Source organism: Apus apus, chromosome Z (genome assembly GCF_020740795.1).
Source record: "Apus apus isolate bApuApu2 chromosome Z, bApuApu2.pri.cur, whole genome shotgun sequence".
Lineage (NCBI taxonomy): Eukaryota > Metazoa > Chordata > Aves > Apodiformes > Apodidae > Apus > Apus apus.
In genome coordinates, this window is record NC_067312.1 from 31,751,875 (window position 1) to 31,774,341 (window position 22,467).

Consider the following 22,467-nt stretch of genomic DNA (forward strand, 5'->3'; position numbering starts at 1 on the left):
TTTTTTCTCCTTCAAGAGAAAATTTGCTATTTCCTTTACTGAATTATCTGCAGATCTGCACCATTATTCATAATAAAAATACTATGGATGTTACTTGTAATTTCAGTCAATGTAATCTAGGAAAATTTTAAAGGACATTGTTACATTTAATCTGTTGTCATAAATGAGCTCAAGGTATGAGACAAAAAAAATAAGCTACAGTTCCCGAAACTATGACCCAGAAAAGACATTAGCTGAATACTAGGGAGCATGCATGTAGAGGAGAACACAGATTCTATTGTTAACATGCTCCAAAGAAGTCAGAAGTTTCCTCTAATGAAACAGGTCTGTGATTTTTCTTACGGAGGTCGTTTGTTGGAAGGACAAAATAAGCACAAGGGAAGATGGTCAACATGATGGAGACAGAAAAATTTTTTGTTCAATGTAGAAATGATCTCTCAAGATTCACAGAAGAACTGCATGATAGGTAAGACCTTAGCAGCAAGGAGAGACCCTACATCATTAAACTGAAAAAAATTTAAGGGGTGTAGAATCTCCCAGAAGGAAAAGTCCACTGAATATTTACTCTTGCAGTAAATACACACACAAATTCATAACTTTTGAGGGCCTAGGACAAGTGCAGAAGAGAAGGAAAGAAGGAAAAGATATTTGTAAAAAACTGCAAACTTAATCAGAGAATCATCGAGATGTAAAATGAGTGAATAACTTCCAGAGAGATACAAGAAGCAGCATAAGTTTCAGTGTGTTGAGTACTTGTGCAAGTCGCTTAATTACCCCATTTACTAGCTTAACATAATGAAAACTTTGATTGTGGAAAGTCAAAATCAGACCTGGAGAAAACACTTTTCATTTTTATTTGTTTGTACCTAATGTGAAATCAAAGAAACTCTTCCAACAGAAGTTCTCGTTTCTCTAATATTAGCATGCTACATGGCGAATTAATGTTGTTTCCAAAGTTAAGGATAGTCAGGATACATTAATACAATAATACTATTAATACCTGATACAATAATAGTAGACCACAAAACTGCAAGAGATCTCTCAGATCACTAAATCTAATTCACTGCTACTATAAGGACCTACATTATATGTCAATGCTTAATTAGTTAGTACACATAATATGTTATGAGCTGAAAATTATCAGATTGCTCACCCAGTTTTTATGAATACATCACTTTTCTTAAAGTATTGCATATTAATAAACAATTCCATTTATAAGGATCCATGACATGACCTACACTTAATAAATTATTTCTGCTGTATTCTATGTGAGTATATTTTTAAACAAGTTGCCTATAGGATTTATTTCATTCATTCAGAGAAATTTTGACAGGACATCTAAGAGTCAATTCCTTAACCTAATGAGCCAAGAGTGATATGTGCAAGAAATAGTTTAGAGACATGGGAATTTCCTGTTTCATTGAAGTTAAATCGGTTGGATGACCAAGCTGATGCCTCGCAACATGTTACATTCTTAGGTTTTGTATAAACTATTAAGAAGTACTAAATCTTACGACTTAAAAAATGCAAATATAAATACCATTTCTTTGTAAACTCATCAGCAAGTTTAGAATTAATAGACAAAGAAACATCAGGTTTTCCTACTTGTTGGATGACTTCAACTACAATGAAATTAGATTAAGGACCTACAATACAATAAAACAATACAATAAAATTAGTAGAAGAAATAGGAGCAAGGTTTGTAAAGGATGTGTTTTAGTTGTGAAAGCAGATGGGTACTTTCTCCATAGTCAGTAGCCCAAAAGCTAAAAAGTGCATCTTTATTCTTCTATGCTGAACTAAGACAAAAAACTAGAGCAACTAAACCATGTATTTTGAAAGATTTTGAAATAATTTTAAAATATCAGAGATTTTTTATTTGATCTCTGTAATATGAAGCCAAGCCAAGCTACAGTCTAGATTAAGTGAAACAATAAACATATATATATTCAGAAAGCACCAGTGAATGCAACAAGCACTGCTGTTTAGGCCAAGGAGCCTACTTACTTACTTGAAGCTTGAATAAGCTTTTTTTTTTTCCTAGGTTAGCAATTAATATGAAATCTCAGTAGGCTTAAAGATATTCTAGCCCTAGTTTATTAAGCAGTGATAAGAAATCACAGAAGGGCTGGAAACAGGAAACTATCTTTGAATCAAATTTAATAAATTAGTTTTTATTTCAGAGAAGCACAATTTAAGAAATTAGGGAAATAACAAAATTTTGAAAAAGACAGAACCTCAGATCACTCCAAAGGTAACCCTTGTTCACTATCCTATTTTAACTTTCTCCTTGTAGATTTAGGTTATTTGTTATGTAATTAGGTCTCAGATTTTGCTCTTCAATAACTTTCTCAGACATGCTTGAACAAAACTGAGAGTTAACATGTGAAAATCTTGATCCTAGAGATTCAAAAGCATATTAATGATAAAAAGTTGTGAGTTTGTGTAATGCACACATTCTCATAAATTATAAAGTTTAATGTCTTCTTAAATAGTCCAATAGAAAATTCAGTTCTGTTGAACCATCATAATGTAATTATTTTGAAAAAAAAATCGCAATAGTAGGAGAGATGTGTGGATTTTATAAAGTATTATTTACTGTCTGTGATTTTATGTGTACAGAGAACAAAAGACTGGCCACCAATGATGCTGGTTTTTTGGTAACTGCAATAATTATTTGCTTTTAGGTGAACTTCAAATTTTAGAAGTTAATGGCCTGTTAAGCCACACTTATCATTATACTTCACAGTATATGGCACTAAATTGTAATTTAAAATAAATTATTTTTGACTCAGAAAAATATTATCAATTAAATAAGGTTCTTTTACAGTAAGATGGAGTTTACAGTGTTATCAAAGTGTAATATTCGGAAGTTATAACTTTTTCCTATAGAACTACTTGACATTTGTAAAAGAGGAAGAAAGTTTAATGGAGAAAAAATTTTAAAGGGAAGAATAATGATAGTGAAACATATTTTGGCCAGAAACTGTTATTATAAAATAATACCATTTTTACAGCTTTGTCTTTATTGGGAAAAAATAAATAAATAAAATAAATATACATAGAGAGATATCTTCAAGCAAAACATTGGAGTAACTAACAGCTTTGTCTTATAAGAGATAAATTATCCCTAGATGAAAGAGCTTTGCAAGCTGAGTAGACAGGGACAATGCTGAGAAGTAAATTGTTAAAATTCAGACTGTCATGTGAGAATTTCAATCTCTTTCTCAAACTTTATGGCACAACTGCAGAAAAAATAATCCTCCATTAAATATATCTCATTCTGTTGTACCACAAGGCTATACGTGCTTGCACTTATATTTTTCTTTCTTATCTTTTCAGCATCAAACACTGTGAAAGTTTTATTGGTTCGAAGATGCAAGGGTAAGGAAGAAAGTGCTGAGAAGAATAATTTTATCAACATACTTAAAAAAATAAAAAAGCTTGTATCATAAAGAATTAGATATTTTAAATATTCAGTCTTCTTACTCACTTTAAAAAATATTGTGAAAAAGAGCATGTAAATTGAATGGTTCTTAAAAATACATTAATTATATAGAAATGAGGTTTAGACATTAATATGTTATATTAGATAAACTTTTTACTAAATCAATACATCTACTCAGTCTTTTCAAAGAAATTTTGAATACACTGCTACCTACGACATTCAATCAATGGCTTTGTGATAGAGCTGTAAATACCTGTGCCTTAAGAGAGGGAAGAGAGAGACTATTTGCAGAAACCAAGTATTATGGCACGCCTTCAATCACTTACATCAGCATTCATTCAGTAAAATGGACAATGATAAAAAACATGCACCTGAGGGGAATATATTATCTGAAGCTAGCATAAGCAGCATAAGTGCTTCATTAGCATGGGAATGGTGCGCAGTACATGGCAGCAGATAAAGTCAGTCTAGACAGGTAATTTTAATTTTTATTGATAATTTGATCACATGTGTGCTTTTAATCATATCACCTCTTCAGGTTTCTCATCATTAATAATTTCATATGACACAAATTGTGCCTTTGTGACATTACAAACACAATCTAGAGTTACTTGAAATGTCTGCTGATGGGCAAGGCACTCTATATTATCAGGGTATTACTCCAGAAAGTCTATTTATACAGTAAACTAGAGGTCACTCAACCTCTTGATGATGCTCTGTGGCACGTGCATTTTCTGCTGATTTAATCAACATAGGCAAAAGTTTTGCCAGTGTTCTCCCAAAGAAGCAGTGCCTTCTAGGTGAAGATCAGATGCCACAGAGGCAAGACAGGATAGAGAAGGACAATGGAAGATATAGGATCAAAATCTCAGATCATCTAGGTAAATATAATTAAACTGAAAACCAGGACTGTTCTAATCCATAAGGCTTAGTGGTTCCCAGCATCTTTGTGTTTTAAATTTCAGAAAATCTTAATTGAATCAGTTGTCTTGCATGCTCCATTTTTAGCTCTAACAATACTGCTATATTTTTGGTCCAGTTGGAGCAAGAATATATGATTAAGGGAGGAGTATTCATAATAGTAAATAAACACTGTATTGTGAGGACACAAGCCAAAACTATTGTAATTGCACATATATATATGCTTAATGTTTTTAAGGAAAATACATCTTCCTTCTTTACAGTGTATACTTAAGATAAGTCCTAGAAAAAGGAGTTCTGTGAAACACAAGTGGTATGGAAAAATTTAAAGTGTTATTATTTAATTTAAAAAATATTATTTTTTTATTATTAATGCTACCGTTAAGGTACATACATAGTTTTTGAAAACAAGTACTGTGGGAAAAAATAAAATATTATTTCTAAATTTATCAAATAAGATTTACACCATAGCATCTGTATTAAAATTCAGGCCTCATATAGTGTTGCATTGCTCATTTTAATGTATATTCCCATATAAATTTTATTGACCTTCACAATTAAATAAATCAGGATTGCATAAACACTAATATTGTAATTGTCAGGAGGAGGGTAGGGGATAGATTTGGAGAATTTATTTTCAGTCTATAATAATTAGTAATTCTTCATTTAATGACCATAGGAAAAAAAACATGATAAAAATTGTATTCCTTTCCAGAGCTCCTATCTTGTTCCAGTCTTCAGATGATAAGAACACAGCTGAACAGAGAGAAATGCGTTTTAGTCTTACAAGAGATTGTCATACTAAAATTTACTGATGACTTTGTAATATTGTTTTAAAGATGAATTACAAGGCAAATTGCTGAAGAGCTCTTGGATGGCTCCAATGAATTTCTAATATGAAATGGAGGTCTTCTATGTGAGTGTCAATTAGAATAAAATAACCAATATTCTATTATACAGTAATAAATATAATGCTGTTTATTTTTGTAATGTCATACTGGAGCCCCTAGTAACCAGAAATAAAACACAGCTTCTATTGGTGCAAAGTGCTTTGACATTTTATTAATAAAACATGTCCTCACCTCTGCTTTCCTTCTATTCCTTTATTGTTTTATTTCATTTGTTTTGCAACTGCTTTTTGTTGTAAGTGCTTGTCATCTTCATATTACCACAGTATGAATCTGATAATGAAATGTAACTGCCATTGTAGTAAATTAAGAAATCCAGGAGGAACACATTCAGTTTTTCTAGTAGTTACAACTGTTCCTCAGTCACAGGTATAATGACATCGGAGATAACATGTGAGTATAATTTTTCCTTTCTTAAAATATTTTCCTTTAAGATGACAGTTACAAATATAAGTTCAGCTGGATTTAAACAGTTTTGCTTCAGAATACTCACTGTTTTTGATGATCTGAGTATTATTTGCCTTGAGAGAAGGATGAACAGAGGGAATCTGTTCTCTTCTAGTCATTTGCTTAGCACAGGTGTTACCCAAAGAAACAGAGAACAGAAGGGACAAAATCTTCACTGAAGAAAATGGCAAACATCCCATTGACTTTAATGGGTCAGTGTTTTTCTAAAACTGTTTTAAAAATAACAGTTGTCTGAGTGCAAATCGGACACTGCTGAAGAGTCTACTTTCTCTTCTGGTGTGGGATGAAAGCAGATTGGGTGTCCATGGCAGTTAGAGCAGAACATTGAACACCACCACTTCACAGCAAAGTTAATATGCTGTAAAGTGCAGAGCTCTTCCAACAAAAAACAATGCATCATTTGGCTCTTTCATTTGACATTGTCTCATAAATAAAAGATAAGAGGATGAAAAATTATAGTTTATAAACACTAGAATTGAATAATCATTGTTGATTGCTAATAAACTACAACAAAAACTGATTAATATAAACCAAAAATTTTACTGGAGCAATAAATATCTAGGAGGGCACTGTAAATTAATAACAATTGTTATTCTGGTTCTTTCCATATTAATTTTTATTTGCATAGCTGTTGGACAGAAACCAATGGGAAAATATTTATTTAACAGGTTGAAGCAAATCAGCCTCTTAACAACTCACTTTTCTGCCATATTTCAAGTACAAAACATTTTCACTTTGCCATAATATATCACCCTGCTTAAAAAACACAGAACATTAAAAGTTAAAATTAAATACATTGTAATAAAAATTTGAAAGCATATTTTTATATCCATTTAAAATAGGTATTATATTAACACTGAGAAACTCTGCCTTTCTCCTTAATATTCATTGCTTTTGGAAATCTATTTATCCTTTTTAGCAAGTTAATTCTAGTGATATTGCTATTAGAAGTTCACAGAATACCATAGCTGTTGGCAGCTGTGAGGGATGAACCATTTGTAAAGACCCACTGTCAAAACTGTTAAAGTACACTTGGCAGACATGTATTTACTACAACTGATTCAAACTCTATAGCAATTACAGTATTAGAATAAACGGGGTCATGAGAACACATCACCCAGGAATCCTCTGGCAGTTCAGAGTGCAATTGCTCTTTAGAGCTTTGTCTAAGCCTTTTAAGAAAGTCTTTGAGACTCTATTATACAAGTAACAAAAGATCAGCTTTCAGACTCCTTTTTTTAATTCCCAACATAGCAGCTGCACATTTTGTGGCTGACTGTAGCTATTTGTGTTTGCCAGTAATTTTAAGGCATGGACAGAGGTAAGGAGGTAGGACGCATATACACACAAAAATGTCCCTGTTTTGTACTTGAAGAAAAGAGATCCAGCTGAAGAAATTAAGAGTTAGAGGGTTGCTTTCTATTATATATTTTTAAAAAATTACAAATCCCTAATTACCATCCCTTATCTCAACTCCAGCATTTCATCTTTTTCAGAACTATCAGTCCACTGCAGTTTACAATAGGTGACCAAAAATTCCAGAGGCTCATGTTCCCTTCCCCTTGCATTCTGTGTTCCCTGGAGTCTACACTTTTAGGATGGCCAGGATGAATAAAGTTAAATGACAGGCTACCACTAATACAGGTAATTAAGCTTACATTCCAGTAATTTTTTAGATTATCCTAAAAAGTAATACGAAATTAATAATCAAGCCTATTAAACAATATGGCTTTCCAAAATCTTGAATGTTACACCACATTAAAACAAACAACTCCTCATTCACCCCTTACCAAAAGCCCCTCAAAGGAATGGAAGTTCATTTAACATCTATACCCAATTTAACTCTTATAGCAAAAAATTACCTTGTATCCCCCAAACTACTTGCAGACCAACAGAATTTGCAAAGAAAGAAAAAAGTCTGCACAATCAGTTATTGAATACATTTATACACACACACATATACAAAGAGAATAGAGCTAGTATGTGTGCTTTCTGACAGTGTAAACATAGGTAAATATGCAGCTGAACTTTTGAGTATTTCCCTCTTCATGTCCTGAAAAATATTCACAAAACATAGCAAGTAATGTGTTGACATTAAGAACGTATAGTCATATTTAACCAGTTACCCAGTTCTTTTAGACTGGCAGTGAATGGCTTCTCTTTCTGAGTGCTGGTGAATGTTTTAACAGTCAAACTGCTTTGCTTTTTGATTTTTTAATGTTTGAAAATAGTATTATAAAATGTAAATGTCTTGAGTCGCCCCTATCTTAAATAAAAAAAAAAAAATAATGCACTCCCTCTAAAAAAGGCAACAACAAAGCATCATGTCTATAAGTTTGTATATTTTTCTGGCCTAGACAATCCTAACCACAGATGGAAACCACTCTGCACTGCATCCTGGGGGAGTACAAAGGTGAAGATCTTGAAAAATAAACAAGGAAATCCTACTTTCCCTACCCTAGGGAGCTTGTGTTTCACTTTCATAAAGTGAGCTTATTTCAACGTATCTTGATTTATTTATTTTTTTCATATCAAATCATGTGTGAGTTCAATCCATGTGTAAGAAATCAATATTTCCAAATTTCAAGCAAATTTGATGATCAGAAGAATACTGAACATAACATTTAAAACTATGTATTCATATCAATCCCTTTACGAGGTGTACAGTATTTAATTTCCACTTTTTAATTTAACAATCACAGCATTTGAAATTAAATAGATAAACAAACAAATAAATAAATAATTGTAAAGAACTTTTCTGAACCTGAAATAGTAACTCCAGAAATAAAAGCCTCTCTTTACTGATGGACATTGAGTTGCCCATAGTATGACTCATTATGGCCTCAAATTAGTGATCACACATTTCCTATACAACACACTGATATATTCACCTAAAACATCTTCTGCTCTTCATATATCTCTTATTACACAGCACTAAAGAGAATGAGTACATTCTTGGAAGATATACAGTGATATATAAAATTCAGCAAGGAACTGAAACTGCTATAAAACAAAGTATATGACATCTACTGATAAAAAAAAAAAAATATATAAGTGCCAGGGTTTGTCTCAGTACAGTAAATTCAACATATGTAATCTAACATTTGTACTTCCAACTCCCTCTGCAAGACCAAGGGAAATATCTGCTAGAATTATTTATTATTTTTTTTTTCCATGGTATACCACAGATACCAGGCATTTCAAAATACAAAGCAGTAAACCCAAAGTGTTTAATACTTAATAAAAAATATCACATTTCTGGCGGAGGCAGGAGTGTGTGTATGTGTTTTTAATCTAACCACTGTACCATTTTCAGGCAATTTTAATATAACAGTACAGTTAGCATCTTTTAAAGATTTGTCTGTTTTAAGCAAGAAGATGAAAGAGCAAAAAGAGAATGTAAGAACCTTAATAGTATCACAGTGCTAGGATTCCAGATTAAAATCAGGTTTGTAGAGTTAATTATGGTTTTCCCTTAGACTATGTCTATTGTGCTATTCAAAACTCTTATTCTTCCCCTAGGCAATAAAAATATATTTGGTACAGAACAAAAAAGGCAGGTCGAAAGAGTATCAGTAATGCAGACAGAAACAACTGCAAATGACTATAGACCTTGCAAGCTCTTTGATCATGGATCACGTTGGATTGTTTTGACACTCAATTTCAGAATTATTTAACTGTCCCTTAGACAGCAGGATAGAAAACAAAGTGTTGACTATGAAATAAGAAAGGAAAAACTCCCTATCCATGACCTTTAGAGGTCTACATATAGAATGCTTGTCTTCAGTGTTGCCTTGTGACATGATTTAGGAATATTCATATCTCTCTTGTATAAATTATTCACTGATACGCATTATTTTCCTGTGCACACACATGCCCATACATGTGGCATTCAAGAGAACTGTGATTAACTGCTCAGATTCAGTATCTGAATGCATGTAAATCATATGCATACAGACAGAAAAATTTTCAGTGAGCTTACTACCACAATACTGTACATGTCCAGTAGGTAGAGAATGAACCATAAATCTCAAAACATGTACTTGTGTTAGTTATGAAAGTAATTTACTTATGCAGTCCTGATCAGAAACATACAGGCAAAGAAAATGAAAGTTTATGGCAAGAAAAAGTCTCCTGTAAGTGATACTTCAATAGTTGGGAAATCAATTCCCAACATCTGCTTCAACCCCACAAATAAAATTAATTTAAAATAAGTACATAAATTACTTACTATGCACATATCAATGTAATCAATAAGCAACAGACTCCTAATCACAACTGCCATTAAGATTTGCAGTGAAAGAGAAGAATAAAGAGATAATTGCAATCAGAAAACATGCTGAGTAGAAACAAATTACAGGGAAATTTAAACAGTATTAAAAAAAAAGAAAAAAGTTCAGTGAAAGTTTACTGTAGCACATTAAAGGTCCCCAAAACATGAAATGTATCTTCCTCTCCTCATCCCCCATCGCCGCTTTTCTAAAATGTTAACACTCAATTCCTTCTTCCTTGCAGACTTTGTAGCTTGACACAAATAAAACATCAGTGTCAGACAGAGTCTCTGAAAGAGAGAAAAACCTCAAAGGCTAAGTAGTTTTGTCCTAGAGTATGTGTTTTCTTGCAACTTTTTACATATTTTTTCTTACACACAACTTCCTTTTTCACTCTTTTACTCCATTTTAGCTTTTTAAAGAGCTTTTCATACTCCATAAGAACTTCCCTGCTGCTTGTTTCTCTTTGTCTTCATGCCAGCAAAAGTCCTCAGTTTTAATTTCTATTAGGTTTTGTTACTCCGTTTTCTATGTCTCCTCCCCATGCTCCTCTCAGATATATGCTTCAAGCCTTTGTCTGGGAAGTGTAACTCATGCTTTTATCCTTCTCCAAAGTCACCAATCTCTTGTTTTCATCTTCTGGTATTTCTATTCCATTTTTGTGAGGGAGAGGAAACTTGTGACATTCTTATAGGGTATTCTGTAGCAGAAATCCATTGTGTGAAAAAAAGGACAATGGACAAGATCCTCAGATTTCAGAAGATGCAATACTACTCCTAATTGATTGCCAGTTTTTGCTTGTCTTCCTCCTGTTATCTACCATGATTTCCTCTTAGGTGAGTAAATCAATTGCCCTTTTTCTCCTGTTGGTCTCTCACCTTACTATTTTATTGTCTCTATCACCTGTCTCCTTCTTTCTCTAGACAATGTTATTCTTCTTCTGTATTATCCTCATTTTATTCTGTTCTGCCAAATTGTAAACCATATCTTCAGTTTCCTGTATCTCAGAAATTAGAAGATTATCACTGATGTTATTTAATTCATTGTCAGTAATAACTGTCTTCTCTTTGGTTCCTTCTCCACCCTGTCCTTCACTAGGATATTACAGTGGGAATCTACTACAAGCCACCTGACCAGGATGACTGACCAGATCAGGCCCTCTACAGGCTGACAGATGTAGCTTCCCGTTCACAGGCAATGATCCTCAAGGGGGATTTTAATCACCCTGACATCTGCTGGAAAGAAAACATAGCAAAGCACCAGTGTCATGGTTTGACTCAGGATCAGCAATTATACCAGTGACAGCAATGCTCTTGATCCTCTGCCCCTCCCACCCAGGATAAGGAAAGAGAGAGAGAATCAAGGAGGGAGACTAGACAGTTTTAATTAAACACTAATGACAAAAGAAAATTTGTTTAGTTATCTGCAAGTATGTTCAGGAATGTGCAAAACCCTATTGCCCCCCACCCCCCCAGCAGCTCCCATGGCATCTCCTGAGCTGTGAGCAGTCCCAAAATGTCCTGGACCACTGCTGGAGAGAGCAGCAATGCAGATAGGAGCTGAGGGGAGAGTTATGACGGTCAGAAATGCATGGGCCTAGGGATCAATGGTGATGGATAGACGGAGATCTCCTCAGATGCTAGCCGTGAACAGAAGTGAAGGGAAGAAGAAGCAGGAAGGAAGTTGTCTTCAATGATCTCTGACCTCACACCGAGTTTATGTAGATATATATGGAATGGAATACTTTGGTCAATTTTGCTGTCCATTTAGTCCCTCCCTCCCTAGGGAGGACTACAGATTCAACTCTTCTGTTCTTGTTAGCATCCCAGAAGTAGCAGAGTGAAGAAACCTTGGAGTCTCAGCAGTAACATAAATATTCCAGTGTTATCAGTCCACTAGCTGGAGAACTTGGTGCTAGTCAAAAGATTGCTTACTGAAGGGAAAAAAAAAAAAAAAAAAAAAGAAAAAAGAAGTCAATAAAAGGAAAATTAGCTTCATCCTGGTGCAAACCAGGACAACCAGTGATCCAGGAAGCTCCTGGAATGCATTGATGACAACTTCCTTTTGAAGTGGTAGTGGAGGCAACGAGAAAAGGTGCTATGCTGAACCTTACTCGCACGAAAAAGGATGGCCTGATTGACAACATGAAGCTTAAGAGCAGCCTTGGCTGCAGTGACCATGAAATTGTGGAATTCAAGATCTGTAGGGCAACAAGGAGGTTCCACAAAAAGCTCTCTACCCTGGACTTCAGGAGAGCAGATTTCAACCTCCTCAGGGATTTTCTTGGTAGGGTATCATGAGATAAAATCCTGGATGGGAGAGGAGCCCAGGAAAGCTGGTCAATATTCAAAGTTTACCTCCTCCAAGCCCAAGAGCAATGCATTCCAAGAAAGAGGAAGGCAGGCAAGAATGCCAGGAGACCCGCATAAATGAACTAAGAGCTCCTGTACACTCGTAGATGAAAAAAGAAATTCTTCAGAGGGTGTAAGCAGGGACAGGTAGCCTGGGAAAAATACACAGAAGTTGTCTGAGAAGTCAGGAATCAAGTTAGGAAAGCTAAAACCCAGATAGACTTAGCCTGACCAGGGACATTAAGGTCAGTAAGAAGGATTTCTACATGTACATCAGTGATAAGAGACAGCACAGGGAAAATGTGGGCCCTCTCCAGAAGGAAACAGGAGACCTTGTCATGAAGGATACAGAGAAGGCTTAGGTACTGCACAACTTTTTTATCTTAGTCTTCATTGGTAAAGGCTCTGGCCACACCATCCAAGGTCACAGAAGGCAGAGTCAGAGACTGGAAAAAGGAAGATCTGCCCACTTTAGGAGAAGAGCAGGTTTGAGACCATCTAAAGAACCTGAAAGTGGGCAAGTCCATGGGACCTGACAAGATCCACTCACGGCTCCTAAGGGACCTGGCAGATGAAGTTGCAGCTCCACTCTCCATCATAGTTGAAAAGTCATGGCAGTCTGGTGAGGTTCCCACTGCCTGGAAAAGGGGAAATATAACCCCCATTTTCAAAAAGGGAATAAAAGAAGACCCAGGGAACTACAGGACAGTCGGTCTAACCTCTATGCCCAGAAAGATCATGGAGCAGATCCTCCTGAAGGCTCTGCTAAGGCACATAGAAAACATGGAGGTGGTTGGTAGCAACCAACACGGTTTCACCAAGGACAAATAATGTCTGACAAATTTGGTGGTCTTTTATGTCCACAGCATCAGTGGACAAGGGAACAGCAACTGACGTAATCTACCTGGGCTTGTGAAAAGCATTTCACGCTGTCCCATATGACATCCTAGTCTCAAAATTGAAAGGATATGGATTTGATAGATGGACGACTTGGTGAGTAAGGAGTTGGATGGCTGCTTGCACTCAGAGAGTAGAGATCAACAGCTTGATGACCAGATGGATATCAATGAGGAGTGGTGTTCCTCAAGGGTAGGTACTGGGGCTGGCGCCATTTCACATCTTTTTCAGTGACATGGACGGTGGGATCAAGGGCACGTTCAGCAAATCTGCAGATGACACCAGGCTGTGTAGTGTGTTTGACATGCTGGAGAGAAGGGATGCTGACAGGCTTGTGAGGTGGGCCCATGCCAACCTCATGAAGTTCAACAGGGCTAAGGGCAAGGTCCTGCACATGGGTTGGGCCAGTCCTGAACACCACTACAGATTGGGCAGAGAAGGGATTAAGAAGAGCCTCGAGGAAAATGATCTGGGGTTGCTGATCAATAAAAAGCTCAAAGTGAGCTGGCAATGTGCATTTGAAATTCAGAAAGTCAACTGTATCCTGAACTGCATTGAAAGAAGCATGGCCAGCAGGTTGAGGGAAGTGATTCTGCCCCTCTACTCCACACTCATGAGACCTCTCCTGGAGTACTGTCTTCAGCTCTGGAGCCCTCAACACAGGAAGGACACAGAGCTCTTAGAGTGTGTCCAGAGGAAGACAATGAAGATGATCTAAGGGCTGGAGCACCTCTCCTACAAAGACAGGCTGAGAGAGTTGGGGCTGTCCAGCCTGGAGAAGAGAAGGCTTTGAGAACACCTTACAGTGGTCTTCCAGTACCTGAAAGGTGCCTACAGAAAAGTCTGCAAGGGACTTTTTACCATGGTGTGAAACAATAGGATGAGGTGTAATGACTTTAAACTAGAAGAGGGGAGATTTAAGATAGACATCATGAAGAAATTCTTTAGTGTAAGGATGGTTGTGGATCCCCCATCCCTGGAAGTGTTCAAGGCCAGGCTGGATGAGGCTTTGAGCAACCTGGTCTAGTAGAAGGTGTCCCAGCACATGCAGGGGGGTTAAAACTAGGTGATCTTTAAGGTTGCTTTCAACCCTAGCCATTCTATGATTCTATGATAGCAACTGAGGATAACAGAGGAAACATGTCAAATGCTTTTTGGAGGTCCAGATAGACAATATCCACAGCCTTTCACTTGTCCAATAGCCAGGTCATCAGCTCATAGAAGGAGATCAGGTTCATCAGACAGGACCTGCCTTTCATAAATCCATGATGACCGGGCCTGATCCCCTGGTTATATGGCTTATAATGACACTCAAGATGATCTGCTCCATGACCTTCCCTGGTACCAAGGTTAGACTGACAGGTCTGTACTTTCCTGGATCCTCCTTTCTGCCTTTCTTGTAGATGGGTGCTACATTTGCTACCCTCCAGTCCATTGGGACCTCCCCAGTTAGCCAGGACTTCAGGTAAATAGTGGAACATGTCTTGGCAATAACATCTGCCAGCTCTTTCAGCACCCTTGGATGTAATCCATCTGGTCCCATTGACTTGTGTGCATCTAAGTGGTGTAGTAGGTCTCTGACCACTTCCTCTTTAATTGCGAGGACCTCATTCTGCATCACCTCCCTGTGTCCTAGCTCGTGTAGCTGGGTTTCCATGGAACAGCTAGTTCCACTGCTAAAGACTGAGGCAAAGTAGGTGTTGAGCACCTCAGCCTTTTTCTGATCCTCTGTTGCTAAGAGTCCCTCTGCATCCAATAAAGGATGGAGATTTTTCCTAATCCTCCTTTTGTTGTTAATGAACTCATAGGAACATTTTTTATCATCCCTAACAGCTGTAGCTAGTTTGAGCTCTAGCTGTGCTTTGGCTCTCCTAATTATCACTCTGCATAGGTTCACTTCATCTTTATAGACTTCATGAGTGACCTGTCCCCTCTTCCAAAGGTCATAGACTGTCTTCTTGTTCTTAAGCTCCAGACAAAGGTCCCTATTTAGCCAGGCTGGTCTCCTACACTGCTTACTTGATTTTTCAGCATATGGTGGCAGCCTGCTTCTGTGCCTTTAAAAGTTCTTTCTTGAAGTACTTCCAGCCTTCCTGGACTCCTATATCTTCCAAGGCAGCCTCTCAAGGGACTTTGTCAATCTGTCTTCTGAACAGGTCAAAGTTTGCCCTCTGGAAGTCTAAGGCAGCAGTTTTACTAACCCCCCTCCTTGTATCTCCAAGGATCAAAACCGCAATCATCTCATTGATGGTCTCCAACCTTTACTTTGCCCACAAGATCTTCCCTCAGGGCTCAGTGTTGGGATTGTTTCTGTTCAACATGTTTATTGATGATTTTGATAAGGACATAGAGTGTACCATTAGTAAGTTCGCAGATGGGAGTGTTGATCTGCATGAGGATAGGGAGACTCTAAAGAGAGACTTGGATCGATTGAATTGTTGGGCTAATATCAATGGTGTGGGCTTCAGCAAGGCCAAGTGTCAGGTCCTGCACTTGGGCCACAACAACCCCAGGCAACGCTACAGGCTTGGGGAAGTGTGGCTGGAAAACTGTCTGGCAGAAAAGGACCTGGGGGTTCTAACTGACAAGCAGCTGAATATGAGCCAGCAGGGTGCCCAGGTGGCCAAGAAAGCCAATGGCATCCTGGCTTGTATTAGACATAGTGTGACCAGCAGACACAGAGAGGTGATTGTCCCACTAAGCACTGGTGAGGCCACACCTGGAGTATCATGTCCAGTCTTGGGCACCTCAATTCAAGAGAGATATTGAGGTGCTGGAGAGAGTACAGAGGAGGGCAATGAAGCTGGTGAAGGACCTAGAGAATAAATCTTATGAAGAACACTTGAAGGAGCTGGGAATGTTTAGTTGGAGGAAGAGGAAGTTGAGGGGAGACATCATCAGTCTCTACAACTACCTGAAAGGTCATTGTAGAGAGGTTGGTGCTGGTCTCTTCTCACAAGTAATTAGTGGCAGAACGAGAGGGAATGGCTTCAAGTTGCAACAGGGTAGGTTTAGACTGGACATTAAGAATTTTTTTTTCACAGAAAGAGTGGTTGAACACTGGAATAAGCTGCCTAAGCAGGTGGTTGAATCACAATCCTTGGATGTGTTTAAGGGTCATTTGGATGTGGTGCTGGTGGATATGGTTTATGGGAGAACTTTGTAGAGTCAGGATGATGGTTGGACTTGGTGATCCCAAGGGTCTTTTCTAACCTGAACAGTTCTATGATTCTATGATGTAAATGAACATTTTTCATTAGTCATCCTTTATTAACAACAGGGAAAGTGAGCAGTCTTCCACTTCCTCCCTAATCTACTCTAAATTCAGGGGTCTCCAGTTTGCTGTTCTTTTGTAAAAACAGAAGAAATCTAATTTAAGTATTTGGCTTATTTGGAATTACATATATCTCAATACCAAATGATCCTACACACAGATAGTGATATGCCCAGTGAGTACCTTTCCCATAGTTATAGGTCTCATGGAAATAGTGAACCTTCATTTCAACAAAGTAATTCTGTTCTCCAGAATCACCTCAAATGTCAGTTGCTTGTCTTTTATGCACCCTAAATTTTTAAAGCAGCTCAGGGTATTCTGATTCCAAGACAAAACTAGATAGGTTTTTCTAATTATTTTGGCTTGAAAAGATAGTGACTTGTGACACAAACAACTGGGCTGAAAAACATGTAAAAAACATGGCTGAGCATCCTAGGGTACAATTTGCTTTCTACTGTTTTTGTCTTTACTGAGACCGAAAATTACTCTAAGGAAGATACTCTGTGTGCAGCAGAGAAGGTACTTATGTCTGAAAAAAAGATATTGATGGATCAAGAATAAAAAAAACCAAAGAATTACACACGCTTTCAAATAAGGAGCTTAAGTTGTGTAAAAACTATAGAATGTATGGTAAACTCAACCTTTATGCTATCATCACTAACATGGCATGTGCTAGAAACTTTATGGTTTCATGTTACCAGCAGCTTGCAACCTATTTGTTGTTCCTGTACACAGATCTCATACTCAGAAAAGAGACAAGCTATGACATTGAGTCAAGAAGTATAAGACAGATAATGAAGAGAAGGAAACACTTTAAAAAGACTGAATACATCACCGCAGTCTTGATGTGAGGGTATGGCCTCTAAATAACACTTGATATAAATGAACAGCTTTCACTATATGACATCATGGGCATAACAATTACCAACTTATTTTGAATTTCTTTTTTCTCATAAGGAAATTTTTTGTACTGTGAATTACTAAAAAAATATTATTCTTCATTTATCAAGTAAATACCTTTATTTCTGTAAAAATATTTGCAAATTACACCTATGTAACTTTCTGTGCATGTGCATAAATAAAAGTAAATTACACATATTTAATAGCTAAAGATGGATTCTCTCCCAGCTAAAACATTTCATTGTAGTAAAACTCAAACGTATTAGGTAGTTCCTTATTAATAACAAACAAACAAAATGAAACAAACATGCCCTATTCCCTAACCATTCCCTAACCTAGCTGAGGAGCTAGTGTACTACAAAACTCCTAATCTATTCTGACTCAACTATATTTATAAAAACAAACAAACCAACAAACAAACCCAAATCAAACAAAAAAAACCACCACCACCAACAAAAAAAACTAATTACAGGTGACCTCAGCATTGGAAAAAAAAAAAAAAAAAAAAGAGGTAAGAAAGAGGGAGACAGAGAAATGAGACAAAACATAGAATGCAAATGCCACTATCATTTGCATCATTGCATCATCTGACACAAAGACAGACTCTTACTCAGTATGGTTTATGAAAATAGATGTGATTTTGTTGAAAATTTGTATTGACCTAAAAAGTCAAGAACATACTAGCAAATTCATATTTCTCTAGGTCCAAAATTATTTTTTTTCTATAGATTCTGTGTTCAGACTTTTCTAGTTAGCTTTAAATACCTTCACTTGGCAAATTAAGAATTATTTTAAAAAGTGAATTAATATGCAGAAATATAATGCATAAAGATACATGATACATATGTAGCATGCACAAGTACATAATGCAAACATATGCTGTTTTCAGTTTTCTTTCCTTTTTTTTTGTTTGTTTGTTTTTGTTTTTGTTTTTGTTTTTGTTTTACCTTAGTTAGCATTCAATGAGTGGGAAATTATGATGAATTACAACTTTTGCTCACTTGGTCCAGAATTCTGATTGTAACACCTGTCAAGCATTCTCCCTCAAACACATTAAGTAGTTGTTTTGCCATCAGTCAGCCATGAAGTGAGAATTTTCTCTGGTGTATTATGAAGGAAACTTTTTCTGCAGAAGTCTCAAATAATATTCCAGAGAGTTGCAGCACTAGCAGCACCAGAAGAGAGAGAGACTGTGCTTTGTAGAATTTAGAGACCACACATTAAGAACGCTGAATTAAAGCATACATAGGCATAATAGAGAACCATGTGGATTCAAATTTATCATGAGGCAATGTATAATTATGACATAAATATGAAATACTACACTTACACTGCTTTTCTTCAATCAGAAAAATCTAGCCTACCAAAGGAACTCTCTTTAGGAACCTTACATAATCTCCCTGTATTAGTGTTATTTTGAGCCATACACATGCACTAAATAGTAGTTCTTAGAACAGATATGGGCTATTATTAGTGTGAGAAGGAGAGTCTTTCTAGACAAGTGGGTCAGTGTAACTTTGCTCTACCAGACTGCTGTATACAGTGTGCCCTTCTGTTTTGGCATGGCAGCAATGTTATAAAAATCCTTCTGCTGCTGGTGCTCACTAGTAAAAAGAAGTCAAGTCACTGAGGAATTAATTTTTTTTAGTATAAATTTTCCCACCCCGTGTGTTGGTCAACACAGAACCTTAGTACATTGTGTTGGATGCAGGTGCTCAAGTGCTGGCAATGAGGGGCTGTGAGGGAGCAGAGATTCCTGAGGCAGGCAGAGAAAGCCTCACACAGGAGCAGGCTTTTTTAGTGTGTGCACAGGCAAAAAGTGTGACATGGAAGGAGTGACAGAGAAGAGCTGTTCCAAACTGATTGCAACATCCATTCCCCATCTTCCTGTGCCACTCAGGAGGAAACAGGTAAAGGAGTAAGGAACTAAGTTGAGCCTGAAAAGGAGGAAGGTGGGTCAACCCAGCATGTGTTCAGTGCATGTGGGGGCACTATGTGGTTTTCATCAATACATCTTCCAAAATAATCAAAATACCTCAGGACTGGGAGACTTTGTGAGTGTGAGCTACCCACCAAATCTGAAATATTATTTGGTAAAAAAAACTTCTCAAATGTCACATTTATTACTTTAAATGGCTCTCTCAGAAAGTGGAAAAGATGATGCCAGGTTGCAGATTTCGATCAAACTGCATCTACAGGAAATTACAATTCTACAATACTACTGCTCAAGGAATTTGATTTTTTGAAGCGTTGTATTAAGTGTTCACTGATGAGAAAAAAATGTAAATTTTAGATCTACTTGCCTAAAATTTCAAATGAGTCAACTTGTTGACTGAGGTCAACTTGTTTCAAAGCGTAGTGTACTATAGTACAAGAACTGAAGGTTTGAAAACCACATGCAATTATATTGTTGATTGTCCTGGTTTAAGCCAGAATGAAGCCAGTTTTCCTTTTACTGATATTTTTTTTCCTTCAGCAAGCTTTCTTTTAACTAGTCACAGTGTGTTCTAAGACTGGTAACAGTGAAATGTTTTTCTATCTGCTGGGTCTTCAAGGTTCCATCTTTACTCTGCTGGCTCGGGCACTGTGGGGAGATCTGTGACCCCCCCATAGGAGGCTGAGTTAGACAGACAGCAAAATTGGCCAGAGATACTCCATTCCAGGTATCTAAGTAAGTTCAGAGGAGGGTCAGAGATCACAGAAGCCAACTTCCTTCCTTCTTCTTCTTCCCTTCTCTTCCGTCCATGGCCGACGTCCAGAGAGGACTCCATCCATCCATCATCATCGACCCCCAGGCTCGAGCTCTCCTGACCCTTATCACTCTCAGCTTTTCTCCAGCAGCAGACTGGAATTCTTTGGGACTGTTGGCAGCTAAGGAGAGTGCTGTGGGAGTTGTTGGGGGTGGGGGGAGGCAAGAGGCTTTTGCACATATCTGAACGTATTTGTATATAATTGTATATATTTTCTTATATCATTAGTGTTTAATTAAAGCTGTGTAGTTTAGTTTTCAATCCAACAAAGTGTGTCTCTTTTTCTCTCTCTCCTTTCCTACCTGGGTGGGAGCAGGAGGGGATCAAGAGCATTGTTGTCAAACCTGAGTCAGATGTTGACATTGATATAAATTTTTTTTAAGATATGATTATCACTTTAGAAGTATATTTTTTACAGTAATTATGCTAAAATGCTATGCTACATAGACATGGTATCCTGCCCTTAATAATGTATTTTTAATATTGTTGGCATAGTCTAGCGCATATGAAATGATAAATTACTATACATCAAATAGCATTCTTGTTATACTGCTTCTTTTAAAAATGGAAATCTAATGATCAGTTCCCTGTATTGTGAAATCTTACAGCATGAAATTACAATTCACTTACTGCAGATAGGGTTGGATGTGCATTCATATTATATACTACAATATGATTTGACAGATTTTACTCAGTTGCTTATTCAGTCTGGGATAATATAAATTGTAAATCATTATGCCTTAGGATCTTGTAGCATATATTATTGTATATATGTCCATAAAATGAGAATGATATTCTATGAACTATTTAAGTTATGAGCATTCTTTTAAACAGAGTTAAGTTCTGAGATAAATAGTGTAACTTTCAGTGTATACCAAAAATCTACAATATCACACATTTTTCAATGGTCATGCAAGCTATCAGCTGATGATTAGTTGAGCCCCAACATTTTTAATAATATATATCCATTATTTTAATTTTACTGTAAATGTAGTAGATTTTTTTTTCTTTTTTTAAATGTAGTTATTGTTTTGGACTTCCAGAAAGTTAAAATTGCTGGGATGGGGCAGGTGCTTGAATTCATTGGGGAAACTATTTTGACAATTATTCCTTGCTACTTCAATGATTTCTTGGTTATTGACACTAAGAACAGGAAATACAAAATCCCAGAAGCTTACACCTTTTATTTTGTACATCCTCTTATTGTGTACACATCATTCACCATTGGAAAATACAGAAGAGGAATGGATGAAGTACAAGAGTAAAACAGCAACTTTGTTGTGAGAGAAACAGAAAATGTATTTACAGAAAACACACTTTCAAAGGAACCTTATTGGCAATGCCTCAGTCCCGCCTTTGAAGTGTGTTTTCCAGTGCTAGTGATATTTCCAATACAATCCTGGATTCACTAAAGCTGTTTTGGCAAGTAATGTGGAAATAAATGTTACATTTAATGTTAAAGATTGTTATCATATCCTGATTATGCAAATCCTGAATATCATGCTAGACAGTAAGCTGGACATGAATCCACAGTGCACCCTTGCAGCCATTATGAGAAACTATGTCCTGGGTTGCATCAGCAAGATTACAGACAGCATGATGTGATAATTCTGCTTTATTAAGCACCTCACAGAACTGCAGAGAGATGAGGCTGATTGGCCCTTCTGGTGATCATCTACTACTACATGCTGCTCAGAACAGGGATAGTTAAAACAAGATGATCAGACTGTGTTCCAGGCAGGTTTTAAAATCTGTAAGGCGAGACATTCCACAGCCTCTCTGGGCAACCTCTGACAGATTTTGACCATCTTCACAGGAAAAAAATGTTTTTCTTACATTAAGATGGAATTCTAGATATTTTAGGTTTTGCCCATTGCTTCTGGTCCTTTTTACTACACTCTACTAAGAAGAGTCCGGCTCCATCTTATTAACAAACTTCCACTCACGTACTTATACACATGGATGAGATCTCCCTTGAGATCTCTCATCTTCACTGAACAGCTCCAGCTCTCTCAGCCTCTCTTCACATGAAAGATGCTCTCATCCCTTAATAACTTAATAGTCCACAGACAGACTATTCTATGCAGTTTTGGTCCTTCAGTTTAAGAGAAATTTTAAAATATCTAAGAGTCCAGTATCTAATGAGGTGCTTTAGGGATTGGAGAACACAACATCTGAAGACTTATGGCTTGGAGAAGAGGCAACCCTGACGGGAATCTAACTCTTGGCATCTAGTGCTTAGAAAGCAGTTTGGAGTGCTATGGTTTGGACAGTTGTTC